This window comes from Myodes glareolus, chromosome 27 (assembly GCF_982192425.1).
Source record: "Myodes glareolus chromosome 27, mMyoGla1.1, whole genome shotgun sequence".
Lineage (NCBI taxonomy): Eukaryota > Metazoa > Chordata > Mammalia > Rodentia > Cricetidae > Myodes > Myodes glareolus.
Window position 1 is genome coordinate 17,123,082 of NC_142052.1, and position 8,737 is coordinate 17,131,818.

General features: G+C 37.2%; 1 pseudogene; it reads right to left on the minus strand.

Moving 5' to 3' along the window:
- Positions 1 to 2,798: 2,798 nt before the first annotated feature.
- LOC125400016 (large ribosomal subunit protein bL27m pseudogene) lies at positions 2,799 to 3,237 on the minus strand (annotated as a pseudogene).
- Between the last annotated feature and the right edge of the window lie 5,500 nt (positions 3,238 to 8,737).

Genomic DNA, 8,737 nt, shown 5'->3' on the forward strand with positions numbered 1-8,737 from the left:
ATGAAAGCCATAAGGTCTTGGATAGATGTGTTGCAGAAACTAAGAGACCATGGATGCAAGCCCAGACTACTATACCCAGCAAAGCTTGCATTTACCATTGATGGAGAAAACAAGATATTCCAGGACAAAACCAGATTTAAACAATACATAGCCACAAACCCAGCCTTACATAAAATATTAGAAGAAAAATCACAAACCAAGGAAGCCAACAACACCCATAATAACAAAAGCATCTGACAACCCTCCACCAAATAAAGGAAATACACAAATACTACCACAGAAAAAATAACCAGAGTTAACAACCACTGGTCATTAATATCACTTAATATCAATGGACTCAATTCACATATAACAAGGCACAGGTTAAGAGAATAGATATGAAATCAGGATCCAACATTCTGCTGTTAACAAGAAACACACCTCAAATTCAAAAACAGACACTACCTCAGAGTAAATGGTTGGGAAAAGGTTTTCCAATCAAATGGACCTAAGAAATAAGAGGTTGTGGCTATACTAATGTCTAACAAAATTGATTTCAAACTAAGATCAATCTGAAGAGATGGAGATGGAAACTTTATACTCATAACAGGAATAATTTATCAGGAGAAGGTCTCAATCCATGAATATCTATGTCCCTAATATAAAAGTACCCACATATGTAAAAAAAAATTACTAGAACTCAAAGCATACACCAAACCCCAGACTCTAATAGTGGGAGATTTCAACATTCCTCTCTCACCAATGGACAGGTCAACCAGACAGAAACTTAACAGAGAAATAAGAGAACTAACAGAAGTAATGAACCAAATGGACTTAACAGACATCTATAAAACATTCCACCCAAACAGAAAAGAATATACCTTCTTCTCAGTATCTCATGGAACTTTCTCAAAAATTGATCACATAATTGCTAACAAAGCAAACATCCATAGATACAAAGAAATTGTAGTAACCACCTGTACTATCAGATTACCATGGAATAAAGTTAGAATTCAACAACAATTCTAACCCCAGAGAGCCTACAAACTCATGGAAACTGAACAGTCAACTACTGAACCATCCCTAGGTCAAGGAAGAAATAAAGAAATTAAAATCTTCCTTGAATTTGATGAAAATAAAGACACAACATTCCCAAACCTGTGGGACACTATGAAAGCAGTGCTAAGAGGAAAGTTCGTAGCACTAAGTGCCCATATAAAGAAAACGGAGAAAGCACACATTAGAGATTTAACAGCACCCCTGAAAGTTCTAGGGAAAAAAAGAAGCAGATTCACCCAGGAGGAGTATAAGACTGGAAATAATCAAACTGAGGCCTGAAATCAACAAAATTGAAACACAGAAAACAATCCAAAGAATCAATGAAACAAAAAGCTGGTTCCTGGAGAAAATCAACAAGATTGACAAATCCCTATCCAAACTAATCAAACGCCAGAGAGAGAACACGCAAATTAACAAGATCAGAAATGAAAAGGGGGACACAGAGGAAATTCAGAGAATCATTAGATCTTGCTACAAAAGCCTGTATGCCACAAAATTGGAAAATGTGAAAGAAATATACTTTTTTTTAGATAAGTACCATATACTAAAATTAAATCAAAACCAGGTGAACAATTTAAATAGACCTGTAAGTTTTGAGGAATTAGAAGCTGTCATCAGAAACCTTCCTATCAAAAACAGCCCTGAACCAGATGGTTTCAATGCAGAATTCTACCAGAACTTCCAAGAAGAGCTAATACCTATACTCCTTAATGTGTTTCACAAAATAGAAACAGAAGATCATTGCCAAATTCTTTTTATGAAGCTACAGTTACTTTGATACCAAAACCACACAAAGACTTAACCAAGAAAGAGAATTACAAACCAACCTCACTCATGAAAATCAATGCAAAAATTCTCATTAAACTACTGGCAAACTGAATCCAAGAACACATCCAAAAAATTATACATTATGATCAAGTAGGCTTCATTCCAGAGAGGAAAAGCTGGTCAACATATGAAAATCTATCAATGTAATCCATCATATAAATAAACTGAAGGAAAAAAACCTATATGATCATTTCATTAGATGCTGAAAAAACATTTGAAAAAACTCAATACCCATTTATGATAAAGGTGTTGGAGAGATTAAGGATACAAGGTTCATTCCTAAATATAATAAAAGCAATGTACAGCAAGCCGACATCTAACATCAAATTAAATGGAGAGAAACTCAAAGCCATTCCACTAATATCAGGAACAAGATAAGGCTGTCCACTCTCTCCACACCTCTTCAATATAGTGCTTGAAGTTCTAGCAATAGCAATAAGACAGCATAAGGAGATCAAGGGGATTCGAATTGGAAAGGAAGAAGTCAAACTTTCGTTATAAGCGACCTCAAAAACTCTACCAAAGAACTCCGACTGCTGATAAACACCTTTAGTAATGTTGCAGGACACAAGATCAACTCCAAAAGTCAGATGCCCTCCTATACACAAAGTTCAAAAATAGCAGAGAGGGAAATCAGAGAAACATCACCTTTCACGATAGCCACAAATAGCATAAAGTATCTTGGGTTAACTCTAACCAAAGAAGTGAAAGATCTATTAGACAAGAACGTTGTTTTTGTTTTTGTTTTTGTTTTTGTTTTCAGGGCTCCAGGGAACTTTTTTGACGCTCACATCAGCGCTACCAAAGGGTCTCCAGCAGTCACCATCCAAGGTCTCTTCTCTGGGGACCATGTCCTCAATCTGATCCTTGACGCCCTGTATCACGCTCCTGTGACCTGGCTCCAGTCTCCACCCGGTGGTCTCAAAGGGATTTCAAAGCATGGCTACCAGTTTGAAGGTCCCCTCAGGTTTGGCAGCAACCACGTGGACAAAAGTCTTGTAGAGCACAGCCCCCTTGGGCAGACTGGTGACCAGATCCACAGCTTCCGAGATTTTGGGATTGGGCACGTAAATCTTTGGTGTTGCGGACTATCCCCTCCTCCAGGGCAAAGAGGCACTTGTTCCTCCCAAGTCCTACATGGGTGCCTGGGTGCCATCGAAACTGACGCTGAGTGTCAAGGAGGTTACCAGCATGAACATAGTGACCTTTTATTTTCTTGATGCCATAGTGTTTGCCTCGTGACTTCCCGCCCAGGTTCTTGGAGCTGCCACCTCTCTTCTTGGACACATACCTGATTGCAAGAGGCGTAGCTGTCATGGGGCTGAAAAGGGTTTCTGCCCTCGTCCTCACGGCAAGCACTGCAGATGCCATGTTTGCTTCGCATTCCAAACTTTAAGTATTTGAAGAAAGAAACTGAAGAGGATACCAGAAAATGGAAGGATCTCCCATGCTCTTGGATTGGGTGGATCGACATAGTATGGCAATTCTACAAAAGCCATCTATAGACTTGCAATCCCCATCAAAATCCCAACAAAATTCTTCACAGACTTTGAGAGAACAATAATCAACTTGATATGGAAAAACAAAAAACCCAGGATAACCAAAACAATCCTAAACAATAAAAGTACTTCCGGAGGCATTACCATCCCTGACTTCAAACTCTATTACAGAGCTACAGTAATGAAAACTGCTTGGTATTGGCACAAAAACAGAGATGTTGACCAAATAAAAGACCTGGATATTAATCCACAAACCTATGAACACCTGATTTTCGACAAAAGAGCAAAAATTATACAAAGGAAGAAAGAAACTGGATGCATAACTCGATGGCAACCTGTAGAAGAATGAAAATAGATACATATCTATTATCATGCACAGAACTCAAGTTCAAATGCATTAAAGACCTCAATATAAATCTGACCACACTGAATCTGATAGAAGAGAAAGTGAGAAGTAGTCTGCAACACATGGGCACAGGAGACTACTTCCTATATAGAACCCCAGTAGCACAGACAATAAGAGCAATAATGAACAAATGGGACCTCCTGAAACTGAGAAGCTTCTGTAGAGCAAAGGACACTGTCATTAAGACAAAAAGGCAACCTACTGATTGGGAGAAGATCTTCAGCAACCCCTCATCAGACAAAGGTCTGATCTCCAAAATATACAAAGAACTCAAGAAACTAGACACTAAAACTCTAATTAACCCAATTAAAAAATGGGGTACTGAACTGAACAGAGAATTCTCAACTGAAGAAGTTCAAATGGCCAAAAGACAGTTAAGGTCATGCTCAACCTCCTTAGCGATCAGGGAAATGCAAATCAAAACAACTCTGAGATACGATCTTACACCTGTCAGAATAGCTAAAATAAAAAACACCAATGATAGCCTATGCTGGAGATGATGTGGAGTAAGGGCAACACTCATCCATTGTTGGTGGGAATGCAAACTTGTGCAACCACTTTGAAAATCAGTGTGGCGCTTTCTCAGGAAACTGGGAGTCAACCTTCCTGAGGAGCCAGCAATTCCACTTTTAGAAATATACCTAAGAGATGCCGAATCATACTACAAAAAGCATTTGTTCAACTATGTTCATAGCAGCACTATTTGTAATAGCCAGAACATGGAAACAACCTAGGTGTCCCTCAATAGAAGAATGGATAAAGAAGGTGTGGCACATATAAACTTTAGAGTTTTACTCGGCGGTAAAAAAATAATGACATCTTGAATTTTGCATGCAAATAGATGGAAATAGAAAACACTTTACTGAGTGAGATAACTCAGATCCAAAAAGATGAATATTGTATGTATTCACTCATAAATGAATTCTTGTCATAAATAAAGGACATTGAGCCTATAATTTGTGATCCTAGAGAAGCTAAATAAGAAGATGAACCCAAAGAAAAATATATAGTTATCCTCCTGGATATTGGAAGTAGACAAGATTGTCAGGTGGGGCTGGGGGTGGGAGTAAGTAGAGATGGGAAGAGAGAAGAGAGAAGGGAGAAGGTGAGAATTGGGGAGAGCTTGGGAAATGGGATGTTTGAGATGGAGGAAGGGTGGATATGGGAACAGGGAAGTAGATATCTTAATTAAGGGAGCCATTTTATGGTTGGCTAAAGACTTGTCTCTAGAGAGGTTCCCAGGTGTCCAAGGGGAATTCCCCAGCTTGTTCCTTCGGTAACAGAGAAGAGGTGCCTGAACTGGCTTTATGCCATAGCCACACTCATGAATGTTGTGGATATCACCATAGAACCTTCATCTGGCGATGGATGGAGATAGAGACAGAGACCCACATTGCAGCTCCGGTCCCAAGGTCCAAATGAAGAGCAGGAGGGAGAACATGAGCAAGGAAGTCAGAACCGCGAGTGGTGCGTCCACTCACAGAGCCGGTGGAACTGGTCTAATGGGAGCTCACCATGTACAGCTGGACTGGGACTGAAGGAGCATGTGATCAAATCAGACTCTGAATGTGGCTGATAATGAGGGCTGACTGAGAAGCCAAAGACAATGGCACTGGGCTTTGATTCTACTGCATGGACTGGCTTTGTGGGAGCCTAGACTGTTTGGATGCTCACCTTCCTAGACCTGGATGGAGGGGGAAGAACCTTGGACTTCCACAGGGCAGGGAACCCTGCCTACTCTTAGAACTGGAGAGGGAGGGGGAGGGAAAGTGGAGGGAGTGAGAGGGAAATGGGAAGAGGTGGAAATTTTTAATAAATAAATAAATAAATAAATAAATAAATAAATAAATAAAAGAGAGATAGAGCAAGTAGGCAGAGTCAGTGAGAACTCATGTAGCTGCCAGAGGGGAAAGACACAAGCTTCCAGTTGGAAACCTACCAGCAGGCCACAAGCTCATGGTAAAATATAAAATAATGGAAATGGGTTAATTCTAGATGTAAGAGCTAGCTAGCAATACTCTTAAGCTATTGACCAAACAATATTTCAAATAACTGTTTCTGAGTGATTATTTTGGGTCTAAGTGGCCAAGAATGAACAAGTAGCCTCCCCCAACATATATGTGTATATGATATATGTATGTATGAATGTATATATATATGTATGTATGTATATATTAAAAAAAACACACACCCACATAGAGACTAGGAAACAAAAAATAGCATAACCATATCATCCAGCAGTTTATCTTCTGTGTTCACCCCAAAGAACTGAATGCAGAGGCTCAAAGATATATTTATCACTTATTTTCACAGTAGAGTCATTCACAATAGTAAAAACAAACATGAAACCCAAGTACTCACTAAAGAACGAGTGCATGTGGTATACACATACAATGAATTATTATGCAGCTTTTTAAAAAAAAGAAATTATGATATGATGCACCATGGATAAGCATTAAGGATACTGCACAAAAAGAAAAAAAATATGAACTCTATCATTCTAATATATAAATCCATTTATTATACTCTTCATATATGAAATCTAGAGTAGTCAAAATCATCAAGATAGAATGTAGAATGGTGGTTATTGTGGTTGTGAGAGCGAGATGTGAGAAATATCTGCCTAAGAATATTGGTTTTGAATAAAATGAGCACTACAGACATACAGGATTGGTAACATAAGTAGGAGTAAGATATATAATAAGGGGATATGCAAAGGAAGAAGTGTTCAGGATCAAAGAGGTGAATATAAAATAATCTCCATGGGAACCATTAGAAAGAACACTCAAAGCTCAGTAGAGTTAATAGGAAGCTACAAAGAAGAAACAAAAACAGGAAATCAATCTTAAAGACATAAAATTTTTTATTAAGTATTAGTAAACCACATGCTTCAATTTAAAGGCAGAAAGTTAATACCAAATACACAGATACAAAGAGAACAGTTGTGTACTCTACACTGTTAAAATACTTTTCCAGGAGAAATTTTTCTATTATTTATATGTCCAAACATTATAGATGAGAAGGTCCAAACAAACCAAAAAGTATGAGGGAGAGAAATGCATAATCAAAGGAAAATAAATCAGACATACCAGACATATACCCATGTTTGTCATAGAATTATTCACAATAGCAAAATGTAGAACCAGCCTAGATTTTCCTCAAAGGTGAGTGGGTTAAAATGTGATTATATCCAATGTGGGGCTGGTGAAGATCTTTTCCCATTCTGTAGGCTGCCATTTTGTCTTAATGACAGTGTGCTTTGCTTTACAGAAGCTTCTCAGTTTCAGGAGGTTCCACTTATTAATTGTTTCTCTCAGTTGTCTGTGCTACTGAGGTTATATTTAGGTCTCCTGTGCCAATGCATCAACGTGTTCAAGTGTACTTTCCATTTTCTCTTCTATGAGATTCAGTGTAGTTGGTTTTATGTTGAGGTCCTTGATCCATTTGAACTTGAGTTTTGTGAATGGTGTTAGATATGGATCTTTTTTTATTCTTCTACATGTTGCTATCCAGTTATGCCAGCACCACTTGTTAATATGCTTTCTTTATCCATTATATATGTTTTCTTCTTTGTCAAAAATCGGGTGTTTGTAGGTGTGTGGATAGATATTCGAATCTTTGATTCAATTCAATTGGTCCTCCTGTCTGTTTTTATGCCAATGCCAGACAGTTTTCAATACTATATATCCTATCCTTATGGTTATATAAAACTAATTATGTCATTTGCAAGAGAATTATGAAACCAAAGATCATATTAAATTAAATAATCTAGACTCACAGACAAATATTACATATTTTCTCTTGATATTTTGATGATGAGCTTTAATGGCTGAGCTTTCTCTCTAATCCATGTTTTCCTTAATACATAAAACCCAGCCAAATCAGTAAGAGACATTTTACAAAAAAATAAAATAGAGAATAATTGATGAATTTTCTAAACATCATTTGTGCCTTCCAAAGATATGTATATATACACGTACCTATACATTCACAAAATGTATATACACAAAGAGTAATGGGATATAAAGTGTCAAGAAAATACCTTTATATGCACACTATTTAAAAAATGAGTTATAAAAATATGTGGCATTAAAAAAAGAAAAAATACTGAACCTCTAAAGTAGCACAAGGAAGAAACAGAAATTTATATTGCTAAATGAGGGCCAAAATGGGCATTCGAGGTCACATCAGAAATAAATAGGAATATAGATAATGGTAAAAGGATCGAGTCAGTAAGAAAATGATGTGTATGATAAATAGTCTTAAAACATACACGAGAGAGCTTCCCACAACATTCAGTAATTGTTAGAATGATGTAGGAGGATCTTTTACCTATCTGTTGCTTTCATTGGTTAATTAGTAAAGAAACTGCTTGGCCTGATAGGTCAGAACATAGGTGGGTGGAGTAGACAAAACAGAATGCTGGGAAGAAGGCAATGAAGCAGGCACTTTGGCTCTCCTCTCCAAGATGGACGTGGGTTAGAATCTTCCTGGTAAGCCACGACGTCGTGGTGCTACACACATTATTAGAAATGGGTTAATTAATATGTGAGAGTAAGCCAATAAGGGGCTGAAGACAATGGGCCAGGCAGTGTTTAAATGAATACAGTTTCCATGTAATTATTTCGGGTGTAAACTAGCTGGGAGCCGGGCGTGTTCCTTTTACACTAGAACAATTGAATGTTGACAAATGCAAATTTCATAAGTAAACAAAACTACAATTCATCTGACAATATGATCCAATTTTTATATAGTGTTAAATTCAATGAGTGTTGAGAATGCAATCCTTTTGAATAAAATATTCAGCATGTTAAATTAAATGTAAGTCTTAGGACAAGTCTTAATAATATTTACAAAAAATTCTAGAGGTTGTATGATTCAAATTTTATTTTTATTATTTAAATATTTACCTGAATTTAGTCAAATAAAAATTAAGTTTCAAATCTAAATATGTAAAAGTATTTCA